Source organism: Zea mays, chromosome 5 (genome assembly GCF_902167145.1).
Source record: "Zea mays cultivar B73 chromosome 5, Zm-B73-REFERENCE-NAM-5.0, whole genome shotgun sequence".
Taxonomy (NCBI): domain Eukaryota; kingdom Viridiplantae; phylum Streptophyta; class Magnoliopsida; order Poales; family Poaceae; genus Zea; species Zea mays.
This window is the reverse complement of record NC_050100.1, coordinates 109808599-109833339: the sequence shown is the minus strand read 5'-3', so window position 1 is coordinate 109833339 and position 24741 is coordinate 109808599. Positions and strand designations below refer to the sequence as shown.

General features: G+C 42.3%; 1 pseudogene; it reads right to left on the bottom strand.

Annotated features, from left to right (window-relative positions):
- Positions 1-5838: 5838 nt before the first annotated feature.
- Positions 5839-6843, bottom strand: LOC103626780 (transcription factor bHLH74-like; annotated as a pseudogene).
- Between the last annotated feature and the right edge of the window lie 17898 nt (positions 6844-24741).

Here is a 24741-nt window from a genome sequence, read left to right as displayed (position 1 = left end):
CGAATCACTCGCCGCCGACGAGCTCCCCCACCTGCGTGCGAGGACCGACCAACTCCGGCCATCTCCGACACCGACCCACACACCGAAGTGACTGCCGTGACCTCCCCGACGTCGTCGACCACTTCACCGGAGCTAAATCACCACTGGTAAGTCTCGCCACCATAATCTTTGCCCTGGTCACTGTTCCGACCACCCAGGGCCCGCGGGATAGATTTAGGCTAACCCTAGGGGGTTTCTGCATTGTCAGTGACTCGATTGAATAGTAAACCGAGGACTAGTCTGTAAGGAAAAAGGAAAAAATACACCAGGGACCCGAGTGCAAGATGTATTTTCCTTTCCCTTTTCGAATATTAAGTTATTTAAATATGTTGTAAACTTGATAATTGTATAACTTGAAAAATATTCATCCAAATTTGGTCAAACAAATTTTGCCAGATTCTATAAAAGGTGAACTGTCAAACAAAAATATTGAACCCCATGTTTTCTTTACTAATTTTTAGAGTTTTGAATTAAATTATAAAACTACCCAAACCTTATTAAAACAGAGAAAAATAGAAATACTTCTATACTGGACTTGAGAAAAGTTGTGAAGGCACTCACCTAGTATATACAATGTTTAAAAATAATGAACACCACAGTATACAAGAATAAGACAGAAATGTCCCTTAAAGACTATTTCTGCCCAAACTTTAGAAAAATGAAAAAGGGGATAGAAATTAGAAACGAGAGAGTGACCATATTTTTCCTAGTATGCCTAAGTGATATAGATCATAGGAAAAATATATGGAACCCTGGTCTAGTGCTAATATAAGGTTATGAGTTTATTTAGGCATTAAGAAGTCAACAAAGGCCATGGTTAAAAATACATGGCACATGCAATAATGGCAAGAAAAATTCAGTAGACCCCTGACCACTAGTATACCACTGCAAAAATGGTAAACACCCCAAACCATCACAGTAAGTGAGTTAAACAAATAGAACTTGGATTTGGCCAATACTTCTAATAAATCAAAAGTACGACTAAAAATGTGAAACAGTGAGCAACCCAATTTTTACCCAAGTACTTATGATGTAAACTACTAGAGAAAAATATAAGGCTAAGGTAAAATCTTGATGAAATACACCTCACCCCCTACCCCATGAAAAAGACCATATATTCCAAGAAATTTTACAACCCCTTCTCCATGAGCAAAGTTAACCAACTTAAAAAATGATTGCTCTTGTGCAAGAAGAAGATAGGAAAATTTAGAAATCTGTTGTTCGACATTTTTCAAATATAGTAGTAGTAGAAAGCACCACTAAGCCCTAAAACTTTGAAAAATCCCCATAAAATAACCAGTAGATATCTTTAGCTAAAATTTGGCATAAGGTCATAATATTATACCTAGATACCAGAAAAATTAACTCTTAAGATAAAACCCACTTCTAAAAGAGAGTTGTAGTTCAAAGTACCCCCTCTGCCCTGAATTTTAATATTTTTGTACAGAGAAAACCATTCTCAGTTTAGGCCTCAATTTCTGAGACTAAAATATATACACCAATGAGAAGCCACTATAATTTTTACAGATTTTTGGAAATTTTTGAAGCTATGTTGTAGTTCTAACCTACTCTAAAAAGCTTAAGTAGGAAAGGAAAAAAGGAGAGAATTAACAAAAATGATAAGTCTTAACCATAACAACTTCGGCAAAGACCTTGTTAAGATTTTCACTAAGACATTAAAGGTTAGTGGAAAATTAAATTGGTCCAGCCCCAGACCTTGGCCACACCCAAATTCTAAATGGCTAAGTATACCACTAAAACCCCCAGTAGTGAGATTAAACTTTTTGACCTAATCATTTCACCATGCATCATAATTACTAAATTGCATATCATGGCATACATGTATCTTATTCATTGCATTCATTTCGATTGCAACCTCGCTGACGGAGAGTATGTACTCATCCCCGAGCAAGGAGTTGCTCAAGAGGAAGTCCAGGAGCCAGCTCCAGAGCCTGCCACCGAGGATCTCCCCGCAGCCTCAGCTTTTGAAGGCAAGCCCCGGTTTTGTGCATAACCGTTTATATATGCTATCTTACTACACTTAATGTTTGTAGGTATGTAATGTGCATTTAAGTGTAGGAGTTGCTTGAAACCCTAGTTGCATGAACTCAGGATTCCTTTTTGAGATGGATACTAGTATGCTAGGTCGAGTAGCTACTTTGCTAATTAGGGATCTCGGTAGAAGTCAAGTGATTTTTCTAGCACTCGCGCGAGGTCAGGAATTGATTGTATTCATCTTGATAATGGGGACTATAATGGTCTATAGACTTGGATCAAGGGTGGATGCCTTGGCTATGAGATGGAAATGGAATTAAGGATTAATGTGTGGATACCTGAGTTAAGCGTTTGAAAGTACTAAACACATGTCAAGCGGCAGCCGGGGTAAGTAGGGCATTGCATGCCAAGGCGGTGAGCCCTGGCCGCGAACGGGGAATCGATGGGGACAGTTGATATGTGTGGGGATGGAATGCCCCTACATGTCGTATGTTTAGGTTTACCTTGCAAGGTTAAAACTCCATTCGAATTGTCTGCTTCTCGGAGCTAATGAGACCGCTTGACCCCTTGTACTGCATTGAGTTGTCACACTCGGGTTTTAGGGACCTGAGCACGATCATAAACACCAGATGTGCTGGGACCAAGTCTCACACATATGATGAATAGTGGTACAAAAACAAATGTCACAACTTTATTATATAATAGGAGTTCTGTATAAAATAAATAAATATTTACATCGAAAGGAGACAACGATCCAGCAACCCAAAGTTGACTGGGAGACGACGACCTTGACCTCTCACGAACACATCGCATCACCCTCCATGCGCCTCATCCTGTGGTACCTGTCCTTGACCTGTGGGGGGTGTGAGACAACAAGGGTGAGGTCACATACGTTCATAGCTCAACAAGTTGTGGGGAATAATGTGCATGAACTCGCCAAAGGTGGGAGCTCATGTGAAGTGTAAGACTTATCAAAGAGGATGGTTAAAGCTGAGCATTGCTTTTAAAGTTGGTCAAAAATTTATTAGCAATTACTAAGTATAAGTAAATATCAAACCATAATAATAATAACTAGTTAGATGCCTGTGCTTTGCAACGGCATATAAAATATTCGACAAAATATCACTTCAACAACTCAATGACCTTGCATCAAGTAGAACTAGACTAATTGCTCCACAACCAATGCATGCCAATATTCAATGTGCAGCACTCACTCCTGCTTGCACTCAACAGGTTGTTCGTTGCTGCCCTTCCCCCTCCAGCAGCCCCCTTGGTCTTTTGTTCCAAAGAAGAAAGAACATGTCAAAACATACTTAGAACTTAGAAGCTGGAAAGGGTGAAGTGATATTCCTCATAAGAGAAAAAATGTTTCCATACCTTTGTATCATAATCATCATCATCCTCGTCATCTTTGTCTTCATCATCGTCCTCACCATACATAACTTCAAATTCCTCATCTTGAGTAGCCTCTCTAGTAAACCATGATACAACATGTGGGGTAATCTTGTCGCTGATGGTACATATGGCAGATATAGAAAGGATAATTTAGAAGTAATAAACAAACTCTTAATCTTCCATTTTGGACAATAATTTACGGGCTTTTACATAAAAGAGTGCGGCTTATGTAAAACAAAAAAACTATTATTATAAAACAACTCGATTTTATAGTGACCTAAGGCATACAACAATCTTCAATTTTGGACAATAATTTCACTATTGTAGTGTAGCAATATCTGGCAATAATATTCCACTACACCTAATTTCGAAAGATTAGAGCAGATGATGAGCGACATTTTTCCAAACCATTATAATAAAAATAGAGACATGAGAAACGTAATAGATATAGAGATATAGAGAATAGAGATTTGTATCACGTAAATATTCTACTACAACTAATTTCCAAAGAAACAAATCGATTATATCCTTGCTCGCTTCTCATCGTCGCCACAATGTCGCCAGAGCCTCCCCCGTCTTCTCTGTCGCCACCATAGAGGAACTTGTTGCTGACTTTTTCACGCCACCCTCAACAAGAAGTAGCATGATGAAAGGAAGGTGGAGAAACTCCTACTTTATATTAGTATAATACAATGCACGTAAGTTGCGAGAACACAAAAATTATTCGATAAAACCTTTGCGCATATGTTATCATCGACTATAGTATATATTTTCTAATGGCCAACAATTGACAACAGTTCAAAGGAAAAGTCATGTACAATGGATAATAAATGAATTATTCAACACCACAGTACCTGCATGCTTCTGTTAGCCATGCTGAGATGACAGTAAGAGAGACGATGGACTTCTCTTTCAAGATGCTTGGAACCAATAATGAATTTGGTAAGTCATACTCTTGGCTATAGTGTGCTATTAATTTAGAAGACCATTGGAGTGTGCTGCAATTTATAACAAGGCAAACTCAAGAATACTCAAGAATGAAGTATCTACAAAATACTCAAGCTAAACCAAAATTTCCATGGCATCTATACTGACACAAATTTCGTGTTTGAATGGAATGACAAACTCAAAGACGATAGGAGAAGCAATAAGAAGAAAAAAGGGTGTCATCAATAAAGTGGGTCAAGATCTTGATTCAGTCATTAATGTAACCACTATAACTTGTAGGAAAAAAATACAAAACAGGATGGCTAATTAACACAACAATGCCAATCGAATTGAACATGGAAGAAACATAACGTAACATGACCTTTTTCATCTAGTAACCAGTAAGCATGCACAGGGAAGAAAGCTATATAATCTACTATGATATGATGATATGACCCAGCTCTGATTATTAGTTGCTGGCGGTTGGCACAACATAGAATGATTAAAACTAAATTTGTTCCTGAAAACTAGACTAACTATTAGAAGTTGATAGCAGACTTTGGGGAGGAGAATTGTAGGACTTCCTAAAATCACAATGCATGTGTAGGTCTATCTATATTTGTCCAAGTCAAACATTTTTAAGTTTGACCATGAATATCTAAAATTTATATAGAACGATAAAAATAGCATTGGCATTGCTAAATTCATTACTAAAACCAAATAACTCTGCTTATTTAAGACAATTACTTTTTATAGATATTTCTAATCAAAATTAAAAGATATGTTTGACTTAGGACAAACCTAGATGGCTAGATGGAGTTACATGTGATTAGAGAAACTAAGGTGTCATATAATGTTAATTGTTAAGTATCGGAACAAATGCACACAAAAAGCTACAATAAAAGTCCAAGGATATTTGGTTATTGGATTCATCACCTGCACCGAAAAAGCACAATATCAGAAGAATATAACTTGCCACATAAAAGCATTTAAGTATTCATATTGCGATTGAACTTGATTATACTTCATTATATGCATTATGTGACTTGAGCTAGAGGCCATAATTTTCTTTTCTATCTAGAGTCCAGAAATGAACAATTACCGTAGTCTAGACTGCAATCTTGCAAGCCACAAGATTTATTTAGGGGTAAGTTCAGTGTGAACTGGGAGTGTAGATTCAATGAACATAATGTATCCCATGATTGCACCAACAACGAACATAACAGTAGACAAATCGATACTGAAAACAAAAATAAACCAAAGCATGAGATCATGAATATTTGGAAATTACGTTAGAATAATGAATATCTAAAAACATTTTACAACTCGTATGATTTTATTATCAAGTGAAAAGAATAGCAGGAAACTGGTTGCTTTTCTTCAGAGAATTGTGAAGAAAATTACACAAAGGTACCGCACATGCTACTTCTGATTGCACAATTAAACAATTGAGTACGTCACTCTAAATATTGTGGTGCATTAAACAATTGAGTAGAGCAAGTGTATAATTCTAAATATTGTGATGCATAGATGTTTAAGGCATTATCTTTGGAAGCACATATGGAACTGCATATACATATATCAGTATGTCACTCTGTAAAATTACATGGTTCATTGTTGACGCGTCGTGAATAGCTCTGTGCAAAACATCAACGGGATTGGCAATGGTGCACATCAATTATGGGCCAGTAAGGCCGCTTGATCCTGGTTCGACTCCATAGAAAGCAAGATGCCAGTCTTGTGAAAGCAGCATCTGCAAGCAACGATTTACACTGAACAAAGCATATTTAAAAATAACACCTAGCGGGAGACATGGTGATCGAGTGGGTGGCTTTACTTGTTTGGATATGATCTGCTCAATGTCAAAGCCAAGCTCGGGGTTAACAGTTGCGAGTTTCATTGACAAGAACTGCAGATGCACTAACAAGATGCCACATATATTACAAAACAATTCAGCTACAGATGCACTAACACTACCTCGACTTGTCGTTGCAATGACTGCACATAGTTGATAATCTCATCGAGCATGACTGCCTTGCCAGTGATCTATTCGAAAGGAATTTGTAATGTGTGGATTACACGAGTCTTTGGGAAGTTGTTCACACCAAACAAAGGAGATGTTACCTTACTGCATTCAGGAACAAGATCTTGAAGAAGCTTCATCCTCTCACTTATCTTCTTTCTCCCGAGCTGCAGTTTCATTAACTTCAAGTGTGTGAAAGATAATAAAGCAAACTTAACTGGTAGTTACTTATTACAAGAGAAATTTACTCTTTCTGCAAGGCTGTGGATGTTAGTGGCTTGGCCTCGCGTTGCCCGGATATGAACATAGTCCTCTTTAGTACCATCACCATCAGAAGAAACTTAACTGGAAATCTGTGTGGATCACGGCGCCGTTGTTTGACCAGACTGGCCGGTACTGCTGCCCATTGAGCAGCGCGGGATGCAGCAGTACGTCATCGGTCTCCTCGATCCACCATTCTCCATCCATCGGCTACTGTTATAAAAGAGTTATTGCTACTGCTATGAAAATGTGAAGCATGAAACTCATAGCCTACCATAGTTAAAAGATTTAGTGCTACTGGCAAACTGTCGTAGATGACTTGTAGGGGGAAAAAAGACAGACCATGAACTGAAAATGAGCAAACAATCACAGTAATAAGAATTGTCGAGCATCTGATCATTCTAGAATTTGACCAAAAATAAGAGAGAGCCAATTCTAAACTAAAAATAAACTAGCTTACTATCCTCATAATGTTTGGAGCAGCACACATGTTATTACTGTAAACTATCCTTTTTACTATAGGCCATGAACTGAATCACATGTCGAGAATAATTTGACTTATAATTTAGGATAACATGTGTGCTGCTCCAAACAATCACAGTAATAAGTAAATGAACTTATCATTATATTGTTTGAACAAAAATAAGAAAGATGCACAACATGAGAAAAGGAAATAGAACTGTAATAAAAACTTTATGTGAGATACCCGAAATATTGCAGAGTGATCAGAATGAACTAAATCTTTGCAAATGCTATGTCTTGACCCGCTTCAATTACAACAACTGTAGGCTAGCAGGACAAAAATATGAAGTTACCAAGACAGCTATGTTTGACAAAAATAAAAAGATAATGGTGCTGCACTCTAAAAAAACAGGAACTTAGTTCTCAGATAGACAAACTATGTTATTGTGCAGGCAACAGTTATAAACACCAATCAAGAATAGTGCAATCAGTCTCAAAAGCAAACTTATTCATCTGAGCAAACAAACATGATTGGGATACAATCTATTTTCTCAAAAATGATGGTATAGTCCATCGCAGATTCGCAGTAGAATCTTTAGAATATACTGTGCATCTTTACGTATATCAGTTCCTAAGAATATACTATTGTATAAGATTATACAGTGGAATGTACTCAAGGTCTCTTCATATGAATATACTATTGTATAAGAATATACTGTGTATCTTTACGTATATCAGTTCCTAGGAAGATGGAACAATGACTTGACAGTGAAATACTGATGAAGACTATGTGCACAATGTCAATGATATTTGTGTTTTTACCCTTGAGGTTAAGTGTCAATGGTACTGCGTGGCTCCTTCTCTTATTTCTTCTAGATCTTAAAAATGTTTCCAGCGAATGAATCTTGCTCTCAAGAATTTTCATGGCCCCAGCTGAAAGCCTGCAAACAATTACACCATCCTCGCATTTATTAGTACCAGCCGGTCTTTGAATCACCATAATCCCATATGGGATAAAGTAGTCTTGACGAGCACAAACAAAGCCCTTCATTTGCACCAGAAAACAAAGGTTCTGCTTCTTGAACAACTTGGCCCATACTAAAGCCTCCAGCCTGAGTTCGTGTATTAGATAAAGCAGTGGTACCAGCAATTTGAGGCATCCCAACAAGCCCAGGGTCCTCAAATGCCTCAGCAACTTTCTTAGAAACAGAATTGCTTATCAGACTATCTTCAGCATAAAGTAGCTTCGCAGCTATCATTAAGCACATTGCAGCAGCCTCTCCGGCACCAAAGCGATTAAAGAATTCTTCGATTTGTGATCTCAAGGTGTTCCCATCAAACAATTTCCTTAGAATATCAACAGGCCTGTTAAAAATTACCTCCATCAAACCCATAGTATTGAATACAACAACCCTCCTCCGAGGCAAGATATGCTGGGTAGGAAGATCTCCTTTTGCCCAAAGTTTTATACATGCCTTCTCAGAAGGTTTTCTGAAACCTGTGAAGCATTCCACATCAGCATACATAGACTGCAACATGTAAGCAGCGACAGGAAGTGGTAAAACATCAGAGGCACAAAGCATTCGACCCTCAACAGGCAAAGCAGATATTGTTTCCCAGGGAAGGGGAGGTAGACAAGGTGGTGGTGGTGCTTGGATCGGTCGGTACCTGGGAGGCGCGGAAGCTGTCCTCTCGGGAGCCGGTGAGACCTTTGCGCGGCAAGGTGGCGGCCATCGTGGAGCCTGAGCCTAGGCGCCGTCACGGGCGGCCCCCGACCGCCCGCTCCTTGATCTCGTCCGCTCTGTAGCCATTCCCTCCAGGAGCACGACCGATTACGATGAATGGTGCCGCGGCACCGGAGCGCTCGCCCTCACCCTCGCCGCAGTAGCGCCCACATAGCCCACCCCTATTCCTGCCGCCGTTGCTTGATTCTGGGATCTACTTACGTGATTTGAGGGCGTGGGATCCGTGCTGTCGAAGGAGCGCGCGACTGCAGGAAGCGCGGAGGGAGGCGGTTTACGGATGCAGCGCAAATGGTGGCGGATGGAGCGCGGGAGGGCAGAGGGAGATGGTAGTCGCGGGGGATCCGCGCCGTCGAAGGAAGGAGCACGCGGCTGCAGGAAGCGCGAAGGGAGGCGAGCGCGGATGGAGCGCGAAGGGAGATGGCAGGTGAGCATGACGGCAGAACCAAGGAATTGTGGACGCCTACGATAGTCACATATTTAGTAGTAGAGATAATAGAACAAAATTAATAATAAATCCCATGCAATGCAAATGAAAAATTGAATTCAGTTCCATAATTTAATCATGCAAGAGTCCTGAGCTCCTCTTGACCGTGAGCTCAGCTAGTATACTAGTTTTACACTCTACAGAGGTTGTACTCTGTACCCACAAGTCGTGTATCCCATGTTGCCAGGGTTAGCTAGACCCTTAGACACTACCGAGGTGAATGGCTAGGGATCTACTACGAGGTCTTTACAAAGTTATACTAGCTTCCGAAAACCCGCTACAGTTCTGGGAAGAGCAATTGCAAGAATCCCTTGTCTAACCGCCATCGCACCAAAATCAACCCGAGAACCTCCCTGCATGCCTACTCCCATACTGCCCTTGCCCCTTTCGGGTAAGGTAGTCTTCCACTAGCTTTTCTACTTAGTTAGCCAAGGGCGTCCCATTCCACCCTTGTGGTGGCACGTGTTTCTCAAGTTAAGCTCCATGTTCTAATTAAAAATAATGATATTGACATGAAGATAAATAAAACAATAGTATAATTGGAACATGAAGATAATGTAATATTAAACCTAAAACCACATAAAGCAGTAGCAAAACTACCCAAATAGTTCAGGGGTAAACAAGGTAATAAGATAATCAGACTGGGGTGACCTATTGGGTCCCATCAAAATTAAACCTATGCATGAATAAATGATTATAAAGAACATTATTGGATAATAAAAGTGGTCAAGGGCACAACTTGCCTTAAATGAGCTCCTGCTCAGCAACTTCTATCTGCTGAACACCGGGATCCCCTGCCACTAGCTCTTCTACTCGCCACAATACAAACAAGCATAGTATAAAGGAAAAATTCACATCACACCAAACATGTAAACAAAATACATTATTATAATCAACATATTAAAATAAGATCCTAGGAACATGAATCATTAATTTTGGAGTTATAGATTTTAAGTTATGAATTTCCAAAGGTTTTATGTGCTTGATACAAGATTAATTAAGAAATCCACTTTATTACTGCTTTCATGTCCAAACAGAGACACTAGGTGATAAACAATATTATTACAAAATTATAAGAACTGGAATGGATTAATTTGGACTATGTTGGGGACTTGTTCTCAAGTGCTAAGAGTTAAGAACAAGGCAACATAGAAAATGTTAATTGTTAACGTCCTTCGTCCTCCGAAGCATTATTTCCCTTAGGATATAATAACTTGTGGACGAAGGTTATGAAAGACATACCTTCACAAATTCATCAAACAATGACGAAGGATAAAGTATAAAGAATGTAAGAGAAAAGATGAACAATCATTTATTATTACTGAACATAAACAAAAATATCATTGAATTATAAGTGTACCTTCAATCGGAAGGAAATGATAGTACAAGCGTGACGCAGAAAGCAAATGCCAAGTCAGCGTAAATAGTACGGGGATACTGTTCACCTATTTATAGACACGGGACACAGCCCTTATAAAATTACATTCATGCCCTTTACATTTGATAATAACTCTATAGTAGTCTATCGAGGTCTGAATAGCCTTTTCATCTTTAAGTCGGTTCCACTCTTTGCTGTTACGCCGAAGCTTTCCTGCTCAACACCTTCGGCTCTGTAGCAAGCTTCGTATTATTCCAGTCTACTGCAATGCCGATTTTAGTCCGAGGGTACCTGTTCACACATTGCACTACAGAAATACTGTTAAATCCTTGTTTTTGAGGACCTTCGGACTCCGAAGGTCCCCAACAGTAGCCCCTCGCAATATTGATTTGTTTGAAATAATAAATTTAGATTGCGATATGGACGAAGGCTTTTACGCCGAAGGTCCGAAAAAACACCTTCCCTTTGCTAGAATAGCAACATTCAATGACAAGTGGGGTCTTTCAATTTTCAACGCACCGAGCGTATATATACGGCCACACCGCAAACTCATTTTGCACGCTTTCTGGCCAACCACTCCCGCTCACTCAATTTTTAGCTCTTGTGCACTGTGTTTTTCTAAGCTTTTAGCTTTGAAGCTTCGGATTTGAAAACAGTTTTTTAGTGCTTCCGAAGATGTCTGAAGCTGCTAAGAAGGCTACTGCTGAGATGAAGCTGAGTCTTGATGAAGAGAAGAACTTAGGATTTCTTATAGCGATGTCGAAGACCAACACAGAAAAAATCACCAATGAGATTCTGGAAAGACTGTCTGAAGATACTGGTGACAGTGAAAGTTATGATGTAGACAGCGGTGGCGAAGACTCCGAAGATCGCCCCTGGCGACCAAGTCATTCAGTTTATGGTAAATCAACTATCAAAGAGAATCATCTTGCTAATATGAGAGGAAGGTATTTCCGGGATTTGTCCGTTGTGAGGGCCGACGAAGGGGAGAAGACTTGTCCACATCCTGAAGAGAATGAGGTCGTAGTATTCCGAAGCTTTTTGAAAGCTGGGCTGCGATTGCCCCTGAGCAGCTTCGTCGTGGAAGTGCTGAAGATTTTTGAAGTCTATCTTCACCAACTTACCCCCGAGGCCATCATAAGGCTGAACATCTTCGTATGGGCCGTGCGAAGCCAAGGTCTGAAGCCTGATGCAAAAAGTTTCTGCAATATGCACGAATTATCATACGAGACAATACCTTGGGGTAAGGAACAGTATCACAATAACTTTGGCTGCTACAGTTTTGTTTCTCGGTCTGGGTCAAGCTGTCCCGTGCCAACTTTTCGGAAGAGGTGGCCTAGCGGCTGGATGACAGAATGGTTTTATGTAAAAAATGATCTGAAAGCACGGGAAGACATCAAAGGTATAATCATGCGACCTATTTGGCAAAGCTTCGGCCTTCGGAGGCCGAAGGTTGAAATGAATGAAGCCGCCGAAGAGTGCCAAAGAGCCTTCGGCGTTGTCTGCTCTTTTATAGGAACAAGGGACTTAGTACAAGAGCATATCGCCTTCAGGGTGTGGCCGCTTGCGGAGAAATGGGAAATGCCACAAGAAACCATTAAAGAGGCCGACGAAGGTGGACTTATCAGATTTAAGTACACTTTTAAATTTGGAGATAAATTTATTGAGCCAGATGATGAATGGTTGAAAAGCATTGACAATTTAAGTGATGAGCTACTCGGGACCTACTCGAAGGCTGAAGATAACGCAATGTCAGCAGCCTTCGGAGGCCGAAAAAAGAAGAGACTGAATCGGGTATTTGATGCCATCGGGTTTGTCTACCCTGACTATTGCTATCCCATTCGAAGGCAGAAGAGAAAAAACACAACCTCTGCAAAAAAAGAAGAAGCTGCAGCTGCTCCTAGCGAGCCAGAACCGAAAAGGAAAAAGTTAAAGGTTCTTACGCATCGGCCGCGTTATATTGAACCAGCTTCGGTGCCCAAGTTTACCGGAAAAACTTCTTCGGCCACCGAAGCTGAAAAACCAACCGAGCCAGCCTTATTGCCAGAGATCGCAAAAACGGCCGAAGTGCCACCAAAGATAGAATCAGAACAATCAAACATTTTGTTGTCAGAAACAAAAGAGGAAACCGAAGCGCCGTCCACAGAAAAAATTGAAGAGGTAAAAGAAGCAACTGAGGGCTCCAAAACATCAGAAGTTTTGAGTCCTACAGCAATCATTGGGACAGCAAAAAATGAAAAAGTGCCAACCGCAACTCCGAAGAGAAAGAGAATGGCTAATGTGCTAGATGTACTGGAAACGATCAAATCTTCGAGCACACCTCCGAAGAAGGCTGCTGTTACTCCTGAAACAACAGCTGAAATTTCTGGTTCTACAGCTCCAGAGCAAGAAATTGAAGCCGAAGCTGGGCCCTCAGAGCCCGCAAAAACTTTGGAAAGTGAAGCAGAAAAAACAACAAAGCCAACTTTTAAAGAAACTGGTGTTGTTACCCCCGAAGCATCCCCCAAAATTCGTGATTATATTTTTCGTCATGCTTCGGGGAAAAAATTATCAGAAAAAGAAGAACAAGAGGCCCAGCACTATGCCCAAAAGTTGAAATATCCAAAGGGGGCGTTGATATTTAATGGCAGTGGAGAAGAAGATTTCTTGTATTGTCTCCCCGATAGCAAGGAAATTTCTGTCTGTCGGGAGATGAGCAGAAGCTTCGGATTCCCAACCTTAGAAGACGGACTTTCGGTACTGTCGAAGAACGATCTGGCTGACAGCCTAGCTTACAATAGTTTAAAGGTGCGAGAAATGGAATTCTCGTGTTTTTTGTTGAGTTCAAAAAAATTTTTTGTTTGTTTAAAACTATTGACACAGACATATTCCTGTTTGCAGGGCCTGATACTCAGCAATGCCCTCAGGGCACAGAAAGATGCTGAGGACGAAGGATGTACTATAGCCCTGAGCAACCTTCGTTCCGAAGTGATTGAACTGAGGAACGAAGGTCTCGAAAAAGACAAAATATTATACTCATTGATAGATAAAATAAAGGAGAACGAAGCTGCTTTTAAAAGTCAAGCTGAAGCTCAGAAACGCGAAATTGAAGACCTTCGGAAACAACTGGCCAGAGCCAAAGAAGAACGTATACTTCAAGAAACAAAGCGTGAACTCAGCGATCAATGGGCAGATCACCTAGAAGTGACTGTTGAAGAGCTTCGTTCATCCAAAAAGAGATGCTACAACAAATCTATAGATTGTGTTAGAAAATTAAAGGCTAGCTTCGCCAAGGTCGGCGCATTCTCAAGTGAGGAAAACTTTTCGAGAGGCAATCCCGAAGGTGTCATTGAATGGATTGACCACGAAGCTGAAGCCTTCGAAGAAATTTTAAATAGTCGAGGAGACATATGTGCCTTCTCTGGCGCCAGAGGGATTGCCACCATCTTAGAGAAGAAGGGCTGTGAACATGTAAAAATTCTAGCACAGTCCGAAGCTGCCTTGTCCTTTGAAGATACAAGAGATCCTACGGCCGAAGCTAGCATAATTGGTGGAAAGTTTTTTACCGATATCTGGGATAATGGTGGCCGAGAAATGGCTGGAGAAATTATTCGAAGAAGCGAGAAGGGCATTCACGATGCTAGAGCAGTAGCTGAGGCTGCTGACAAGAGCACAGAAGCCGAAGATCAACTAGGTACTAAATAATGGTTTTTATCGTGTTGTAATCTTTAGGCTTTAAGATCTGCTTGTGATTTGTAATAGCAATGTAGCCGTGTCCTGCTTCAGATCCGACTAAAGCGCCTTCGGACCTTCAGCCGAAGGGGGACGACGAAATTAAAAAGATGGCCGAAGATATTATGGATAAAGTCGTGAATCGGCTCCTGAATGAAGCTGCAGAAGTCGTTTTGAGAGAAGATTAAGCATTTTTGTAAAAAACTTCTGAAATGTAATATAATGTAACATTTTGTAACCCTGAATGTAATATATCTATTTTTGTTATTCAATTCTTTACGATGCATGAAACTTTACATACATACCGTTTTTGAGTCTTTGGCGAAAAAACACCTTCCCTTCTTTTCATGCTTCGTGAAGAAGAATTACCATTTATCACAACAATATCTGAAGTATCATGGAAAAGCGCTGAAGTTTCGTAGAAACAATCTTCAAGGCTATACTTCAGAAATCAATATTGTTTCTCCTTATGACTTGGCATGATTTGCCCCTTTTTCAAAGCGTTTTTCCGAAGATTAATGTCATATCTCTTTCTTATGCCACATGCATTATGATGTATGATGCTTATGTTATGCAAGGATGATGTGATGATGTTATGCTATGTAAGGTGATATTCCGAAGATACACGCATATTTGCGCGATAAAACACAATCTTTTTGTGAATCAGCATTGTCTTTTCGCTATAAGCCTCCCTTAGGAGCTTCTTCGCCTTTTACTTCAGCGAAATCAGCGTTAACTTTTCGCTGTAAGCTCTGCATTCCCTTAGGAACGTCTTTGGAGCTTCTTCGCCTTTTACTTAGGCGGTATAAGCTCTGCATTCCCTTAGGAACGTCTTTGGAGCTTCTTCGCCTTTTACTGAGGCGGTATCAGCGTTGACTTTTCGCTGTATGCTCTGCATTCCTTTTGGAACGACTTTGGAGCAGAAAACTTACACTGCGCTCGCTTCGGAACGACTTTTTGTGACTTCGTCAAACTTACTCTGCGTTCCGCAAAACGACTTTTTGTTGTTTCGAAGAATTTTCGACAGTCCGAAGGTCCTTTTTATTATCACAAGCCTGTGGAGAAAATATATTTTTCTTGTAGGAATCAACGAAACTAATTACATGAAGCCTAAACGATGTCCTTTATTACAGAAAATAAAACTGAATGAAAAAGATTGCTATTAAGGTAGGATATTTGTCAATAGATGTGCTTTGATTCTGGCACTGTGCTGTTGACCGTGCGAGCTTCGGACTGTTCTCTAAAGTCCCTTTGGTGCGGAGCATATTGGCTCCCTTCTGGCTGCTGGCCTTGTTGCAACGGAGGTGGAGGCGGAGGCTGTTGCCAGGAAGCTTGAGGCTGACTCGCCGAAGCAGCAGAGACTGCAGGATGATTGCCCACATATTCTGGGATGTAGGGCGAATGATACGAAGCTGTGTGCATGACCTGCTTCGGCTGGGCTTGTTGTGATGCTGCTTCAGCTATTTCCTTTTGCTTCTGTATAGTAACATGGCACATCCTGGTAGTATGGCCTTTGTTCTCACCGCAGAATAAGCAAAAGATTCTTCTCGGTTGATCGCCAAATCTTCCTCCGAAGCCCCTGGCGCCTCTGCCTCTTGGAGCTGGTGGCCGGAAGGAGCTTTGCTGTTGTCCAGAAGCCTGTGAGGAGTATTGTGGCTTTTGCTGTTGGCTTCCTCTGTCATCATTTTGTGTAGAATTGTGAATTGATCGCACATGCCTCGGGTAAAACCTCCCTCCGAAGCCCCTGGTCATTTCAGAAAACCTGAAAGCCTCCTCCCTTCTTTGGCGAAAATCATTGTCGGCCCGAATGTATTCATCCATTTTCTGGAGAAGCTTCTCCAAAGTTTGAGGAGGCTTCCTGGCGAAGTACTGAGCTGACGGACCTGGCCGAAGTCCCTTGATCATGGCCTCGATGACAATTTCATTGGGCACCGTTGGTGCCTGTGCCCTCAGACGCAAGAACCTTCGGACATATGCCTGAAGGTATTCTTCGTGGTCCTGAGTGCACTGGAACAGAGCCTGAGCAGTGACCGGCTTCGTCTGAAATCCTTGAAAACTGGTTAACAACAAATCCTTCAGCTTCTGCCATGAAGTGATCGTGCCTGGTCGAAGGGAGGAATACCAGGTTTGAGCAACACTTCTGACAGCCATAACGAAAGATTTGGCCATGACTGAAGCATTGCCACCATACGAAGAAACTGTTGCTTCGTAGCTCATCAAAAACTGCTTCGGGTCTGAATGGCCATCGAATACAGGGAGCTGAGGCGGCTTGTAGGACGGGGGCCAAGGTGTAGCCTGCAGCTCAGCGGACAGAGGAGAAGCATCATCAAAAACAAAATTCCCATGATGGAAAATGTCATACCAATCATCTTCGTTGGGGAAACCCTCCTGATGAAGATCTTGATGCTGAGGCCTTCGGTGTTGCTCGTCCTGAGCAAGATGACGAACTTCTTCAGAGGCTTCGTCTATCTGCCTCTGCAGTTCAGCTACCCTGGCCATCTTTTCTTTCTTGCGTTGAACCTGTTGCTGAAGGATTTCCAGATTTTGAATCTCCTGATCTAGATCATCCTCCGGAGGTGTTGGACTGGTAGCCTTCCTCTTCTGGCTTCGTGCCTCTCTAAGAGAAAGGACGTCTTGATTAGGGTCCAGCGGCTGCAGCGTGCCAGCCCCTGGTGCTGAAGCCTTCTTCGGTGGCATGACGAAGGTGATGCTTGTCGAAGATGTTGAAAAGCTCAAGAAATGGAAGTGAGTTCACCGGAGGTGGGCGCCAATGTTGGGGACTTGTTCTCAAGTGCTAAGAGTTAAGAACAAGGCAACATAGAAAATGTTAATTGTTAACGTCCTTCGTCCTCCGAAGCATTATTTCCCTTAGGATATAATAACTTGTGGACGAAGGTTATGAAAGACATACCTTCACAAATTCATCAAACAATGACGAAGGATAAAGTATAAAGAATGTAAGAGAAAATATGAACAATCATTTATTATTACTGAACATAAACAAAAATATCATTGAATTATAAGTGTACCTTCAATCGGAAGGAAATGATAGTACAAGCGTGACGCAGAAAGCAAATGCCAAGTCAGCGTAAATAGTACGGGGATACTGTTCACCTATTTATAGACACGGGACACAGCCCTTATAAAATTACATTCATGCCCTTTACATTTGATAATAACTCTATAGTAGTCTATCGAGGTCTGAATAGCCTTTTCATCTTTAAGTCGGTTCCACTCTTTGCTGTTACGCCGAAGCTTTCCTGCTCAACACCTTCGGCTCTGTAGCAAGCTTCGTATTATTCCAGTCTACTGCAATGCCGATTTTAGTCCGAGGGTACCTGTTCACACATTGCACTACAGAAATACTGTTAAATCCTTGTTTTTGAGGACCTTCGGACTCCGAAGGTCCCCAACAGACTAAGTATGCATTTTCTATGAATTAAACAAGTTCTAGTCTTTATTTTTACATTAAAAATCCATTTCCTTATTTATTTATTCAATTTAAAAGTTTACTGGATTGCTCATCAATTACAGAAAAGTGCAGGGTCGCTGGGGTAAAATTTCCTAAGACACAGATCGACTGGCGCCAGGACTACGGGTTGATTCATACATTTTCCAGGGTCTCTTATGCTATTCTGCCATGGCGAAGGGGTATCCACGGATCTGGACCGCTAGATCTATTTTCAGCGCCTCTGATTAAATCTACATTCCTTGCGAACCGGTGCGCTACGCTGTTCGTTGGATCGAAGATCCACGACAAGTACCCAATGCCGCGCGATCTAATCCACGTCGCCGGATCCCAATCGGATGATCAACCGCTCTCGCCCTCAATCGGTACGCGCGACTAAACCTAAGTCGTTGATCTCTCATTCCATGGTCACATGTCGACCCTGTCGACCCGACGCCATCTTCTAATCTCAGCCATCCGAGAAGGATTGGACGGCAATCGTGTCCTCATCTTCCCCCAGCCCTCGGTTCCCCAACACCGACACGACGAGCACCAACTCCGGTGACGCTAAACCACGACCTATGTGTACAATAGACTAATTCGGCTCACCCACACGCTACGGCAATAACGACGAGTACGGGCGAGGGATCCTTACCGGGAAATTTTTGCTCCAGCGAGTAGTCCATGGGGGAAGATGTGTTCCGCCACCGATCCAACTCCGGTGAGGAATTCCCCCTGATTCAGGAGCTCCCAGTCCCCCCGAGGGCACGGATAGCGTCCCTAGACCCTGGCGCTTCCTCACGGCCACCCCCATGAGCTGGAACACAAGTGTGGAGGGAATTCACCAACGGCACAACCTCTTGTTCGCTTAGTCTCTCCTGACGGTGGCGGTTCACGTGGTTCGCGATGCAAAGGGGTACGCTCGGGGTGCCCATGCTGCTACTTATCAGCGCACGGACCCGAGGGCGGTCAGCTAAGGCCGGAAGACCTGGGAGAATATGGTTGCAGCCACGTCCTGCACCGCACGCCGGCTGATTCGCGGGTTCTGTTGCGCCCTAGACGACGAAGCTGACGCAGGGGGTCCACCAGCCAGTGTCTGAAGGTCAGAGTGAGCCTTGCACGAAACCAAGCGACTGATAAGCGGGCCCCATCTAACAGAGCGCGGGCAGAGGGAGCGACTGGTCGGTGGGGCCCACATGACGGTCGGCTGCGCGTGCGGTGTATAGAGATTTGGGCCACGCAAAGGAAGATAGGGGGTAATGGGCAGAAGTGTGAAGGTTTAGGCCCAGGCGACGTTTTTCTTTTTATTTTCTTTTTCCTTTTCTGTTATATTTTTCCTTTTTGTTTTTAGAATTCAATTTTGAATTTAAAATTGGTTATGAGTTTCATCAATGATCAAAGTGTACCAAATTCAAATTTTAGAGTAAGGAAATATATTCTTATTTATATATTTTATTTTTACCTCATTTGTTTAGTATTTTCTTCTCTTTTCTCAAATTCTAAAATTGTATCTTTGGGTTAAATCCCAGTTCTCATCTCATTATTATATTCCCATATTATTCCTTTTTGACATTACAAAATTCCAATTCCAATCTAAGATAAAGTTTAAGAATTCAAATTTAATACCCACTAAAATCAATCATGATGTAGTAGATATCTATTTATTCTAATTAATTTATTTGTTTGATAAATGTTTGAAATATGACACACACTCATATTGTTCCTTTCCTTTTAGGAGAATAGTATTTTGATGGTGGGACAAGAGTCAAAAGTTACTTTAAAATTAAATATTCATATAAATAAATGCTTATGGTGCATCATTTAATGGTATACATAATCATTCAGTTGAATAGAAAACTTTTCTATTGCTTCTTTTCTAAAATAATTCTTGGTTTTCAAAATTCAGTCCTCAATTTTCAACACTCAAGTATAATTTGAGATATCTGAATTTACTACTTTATTTCTTCATATATTTATTTATTTTTTTCTTATACAAATTTTGGGCCTTACATGAGTAAAAAGTGAAATGAGGTTCTACTTGAGATAACATGTTGATTGTACTAAATGATTGTTACCATGTCTGCTTAGAAAGGAGCAAACCTAGCTTAATTGGATATGATAGAACTGGAAAAGCTAAAACTATTTTTAGACTCAACTAGTGCTTTTGGCAAACCAAACCCCTAAGCCAAACAGCTGCATGGTCTAGAGGTAGAGAAGTAGACTCCTCACACCTTGCTTGTGGAATATTCTTTTTCAGATATGCTACAGGATATGGTTGATGGTGACGATCGAGTGGGATGGTGTCTCGACAGGAGAGGTCCAGGAGGAGTAGTGGGCTAGGCCTTGCCCTATTCCTCAGTATCGACGTTATCGACTATCTACTGTATTTTAATTGCAAACTTGTTATCTTTTATTAAAACTCCGATTTGTGTAATAACGCCAGTACCTTAATTTGTGGTTTCATGTTTATTGTATTCTCTCTGTGCCTCACCTTCATGTGAGCTAGAGGTATTCGATCCTTGGTAAGTGGATTTATCAGACTAGATCTGAGGGACTGATTGGTTATTCCGGTTTAAGTGTGTTGCTGCCTCTAAGGCGTGACTGAGGCACTTAAGTTGGTATAATTCGGGCGGTTTTGCCACAGCTAGTATCGGAGCGAGTACCACTACAGAGAAATCAATAAGTCTTGAATGCCAACTTTTCAAAAGTAAAATTTGCTTAGAAACCAGTGTTGGATCATCAGGACTAGAACGCTAGACCTAGGACGAAAGGCCTTAAGAATAAATGGGGAAAGTAGATGGCTATATAAGTAGGCCATATAGGCTAATCTTAGAATAGTAGGGATGCCCTAGAAGCACCCCTCTGATCGGTGAGAAGACGTTTTTTCCAGCATGCATGCATTATAAAACATGAAGAAATTAGAAACTAAGGAAAAGTACATCTAATTATGAACTTAACAAGCATTGTTAGTAATGAATAACAAAATAGGTTGGAGTGGATGAATCTAATTTAACCCATCTCCTTTTAACAACCCGGTCACACGTTTCTCCTTACCACTACCATAACACTTACATCAACCCTCTTTTCACAGATGACTTCACCCACCCCCATCAATGGAGGAGACACTTGTTTCAGTTTTGACTACCTTTCCCATGAGGGTTTTCTCTCCATCTTGTGGGAGATGCTCTGCTCCACTGGTTACCCTACATCCCCTCTGTATATGGTGCAGCTATACGAGGAGCATCGGGTGCCACGTTGCAGGGTTTAGCTGACCCTGGAGTCTCACCCTCTGCAGCCGGGATGGAGTTCCCTTGATTCCGAGACTGTCGGGTTCAGGGCGGACAATGCCACTGAGGCCGCAGCGCTAAAAGCCCAGACAACCTTCTGTGGATATCATCCCCTGGAGATGATGATGCACCCACTCGGACTCTTCCCCACCGAGAATAGGGACGACCCTGTCACACCCTGTTTTGGAAGGTAAACCGAATGCGAACCATGTACGTGCCAGGATCAGAACTCACGTACACAGCGATTACATAATTGGACATCATCACACAATGCTTGAATTAAATAACGGAAAGGTACTTAATTACATCAAGATGTCTAAGACATCCACAGAGTCTAATACATAGTCATAGGGTTCAACAATAATATCAAAGTGCGGAGTAACGAAACATAGAAGATAAGCCTACATAGGCAGCTGACTGGGGGTTTGCCACTAAAGTAAACTAGAACTCGTCGTAGTCCTAGAACTCCTCAAAGTCCTCCATGTTGCCAGCTTCACCTCCTGAGCACTGAGTACAGTGGGGAGAACCTATGGTGGGGTGGTTTGTAAAGCAAGGGTGAGTACACATCAACGTACTCAGCAAATATCCCGTTTGGCATAAAGTGGACTAGCTGTATGTGGAGTTAAGGTTAAGTAGTTTCTTTTAGTTGGTCAAGTTTTATTACTATAAGTAGACCCAAATTTTAGTAATAAACCAGTTATTGCCCAGAGGCACTCCCTCTAAGAGAAAATACCAGAGATCAGATTTATAATCATCATTGCTATTCATCATCATAAAAGTAACCAAAGTTCTTCTAATCGAAGAGGATCCCAAGGCTGCTCTTAACTGTGAGCACGGCTGATATACCAGTTTCTAACACTCTGCAGAGGTTGCACACTTTACCCACAAGTCGTGATTCCCATTCTGCCTAGGGTTCTAGCCTCCCCATTGATCACTACCAAGGTGACCTAGGAGGGTCTCACTACGTAGCCTTTATAAAGATTTCCCAAAGGTCATAGCCGCCCGTTAGGTTTCTCCAGTTTGATAAACACAGTACATCTCCCCAAAGGAAGGGTGACTAACAAAACCAAATCAAAGAACCTCTGCAACCAGCCTCGGCAGAGCAAGTATTGTGCCCGGACCCCATTGACGGCCCTACAGTGAAGCCAACTACTCCTCTGGTTCCTCTAATTAATCAGCTAAGAGCGTCCCATTCCACCCTCATGGTTGCACTGTTATCCTGGGTTGTCACTCCCCAAATAGGTCCTTACGGAGAGGTACTCAGGAAACAGCCTGAGCCCCCTAAAGTAATCACAAGAACCTCATCGGGATAACATCATCGTATCATAAAAGATCACATCATGTTCATTGATTAAGTTAAAGCAATAGCATAAGCTAACCATGATTAACCCAGAAAGGTAAACAAGGGTAAGGTAAATACAGACTAGTCAATCCTTAAGTTTCAATAAGGTAATGAGGGACAGTGAATTATAAAGTAAGATAGGACATGATAGGTCTGAGGACACTTGCCTTCACCAGGTTGTTGCTTAGAGAGATCTTCGGCAACACACTTAGGAACCACGAGCTGCTCGTTTTCTAAATAAAGCGATCATACATTCAATACATTTGGAAAGTACAAATGAACATCACATCAAGCATGTACCAACAATGGAACATATCTCAAAAGGTATAGTATTAAATAAAGGATAAATAGATCAAATTATAGAATGAATTAATCTTAATTAGGGTGTTGGAACATAGCTCAAAAAGGTTAAGTAGTAATTAAACAAAGAAAAGATTAAATTATAAGATGAACTACTCTCATTTAGGAATTTGATAATCCTTTAAGTGTTATCCATAATTACATACCTAAATGTATTTATTTCATTAAGACCTAAAGGTTAAACCAAAAATGAATTCATGTAATACATAACACTAATCTCACAAGATTAAATATACTTTAATCTCCTAGGATTCTCCTTTTATTTATTTTATTAAATGAATAAATCAACATATACTTTAATCCTATATTCTAAGTGTAAAATTAAAGTATACAAACTATAGTTGGTCATATTTTATCTGAACAGAGAATAATTTTGTGAACATTTTGCAATATGAACCACTAAATTTGGAGTTCATATGAAAAATATATGAAATAAACAAGTTTTGAAGTTTGAAATATGAAATTAGGGCTAAATCTGTGATTAAATAAAAGTACAGGGGGCTATTAAAAATAAACCAGGGGCCTGCGCGCTAAAACCGAGGACGGCGGGTTGATTTCCTAAAACTGGGGGGCTCTTAAGCAAAACTCACACGCGAAGGGGTACAGGGTAACCTTGGCCATCGGATCAGAGATCAGCGGCCCATATTAGATCGTGCGGGCACGCGCGGGCGCTAGCGCACGGACGCGGCTGACAAGCGGGGCTAGGGCGTCAGCGGGTCAGGGCAGGCTGACCAGCCGGGCCCAGAGGCAGAGACACGGGGAGGGGGAAGAGTGAGATACGGCCAGATCTAGATTAGAGGGCTAGGATTAGATCCGCTCGGGTTGAGTCTAAACCGCCCGATCTCGGACGGACAATCGAGATCTAACGACCAGGGGTGGACATGGGCGCGGTGGCGCTGCTCGGTCCCGTGGCGCCGGAGACGAGGTGGCTAGCCATGACGGGGCTCCAAAGGCTTGGGGGATAGCCTGGCGCGATCAGGACGGTCTGGCAGACTCGGCCATGGCCTTCACGCTGGCGAAGGGGCACCAGAGGGCGTAGACCACGGCGAGGCAGGCTAACGGCGGCGCGAGGTAGCTCCGGCGAGCAATCGCGCGAGCAACATAGCAGGAATGACCAAATCAAGGGCACGGGCGGGTTGCTCACCATGAGGGGAAACGCCGGAGTCACGAAGCAACGGCGAAGGCGCAAAGACGCGACGGGGCGACGACGGCGGGGCTCTGGCTGCGCAAAGATTGCTTCGGTGAGCTCGGACCGGACGAAACAGAGAGGGAGAGGGCACACCTAAGGGTGTCCCGAGCAGCTGACAGCGAGGCAGAGCTCACAGTGGCACTGGACAGGGCGCGGACGCAACGGTGGCCGCAGAACAGGCAGCAGTCGACGGCGTGCGGTGGCGGAGCTCCCTGCACGTGTGGGCAGAGCGAGGGAGAGGGCGAGAGAGTCTGGCAGAGAGCGCAATTGAGTATGGGGAGGTGGACGAGCAGGGCGCGGGGCTCAAAAGGGGCGCGGGTGCGTGGACGTGGCCGGAGAACGCATGGACGTGGGCGCATCCATGGCGGGGAGATCGTGGGCGAGAGGTTAGAGACGACTGACAGGTGGGGACGGCAGCGTAGAGAGAGAGTGGACGCGAGGGGAAAAGAACGGCGTTGACAGCTCGGCCCCACAGAGCAGCGAGAGAGAGAGGGGGAGTGAGCGCGCTGGCGAGACAGACTGACAGGCGGGGTTCGCCTGTCAGTGCGGGCGGGCGCAAGCTGGGCCGACTTGGGCTAACTGGGCCAGATTGGCTTTTTCTATTTCCAGGGGATTTCTATTTGCTTTTCTATTTATTTTCTTTAGGGTTTTCAATTCAAATTCAAATCAAGTTTCAAATTCCAACCAAATCAAAT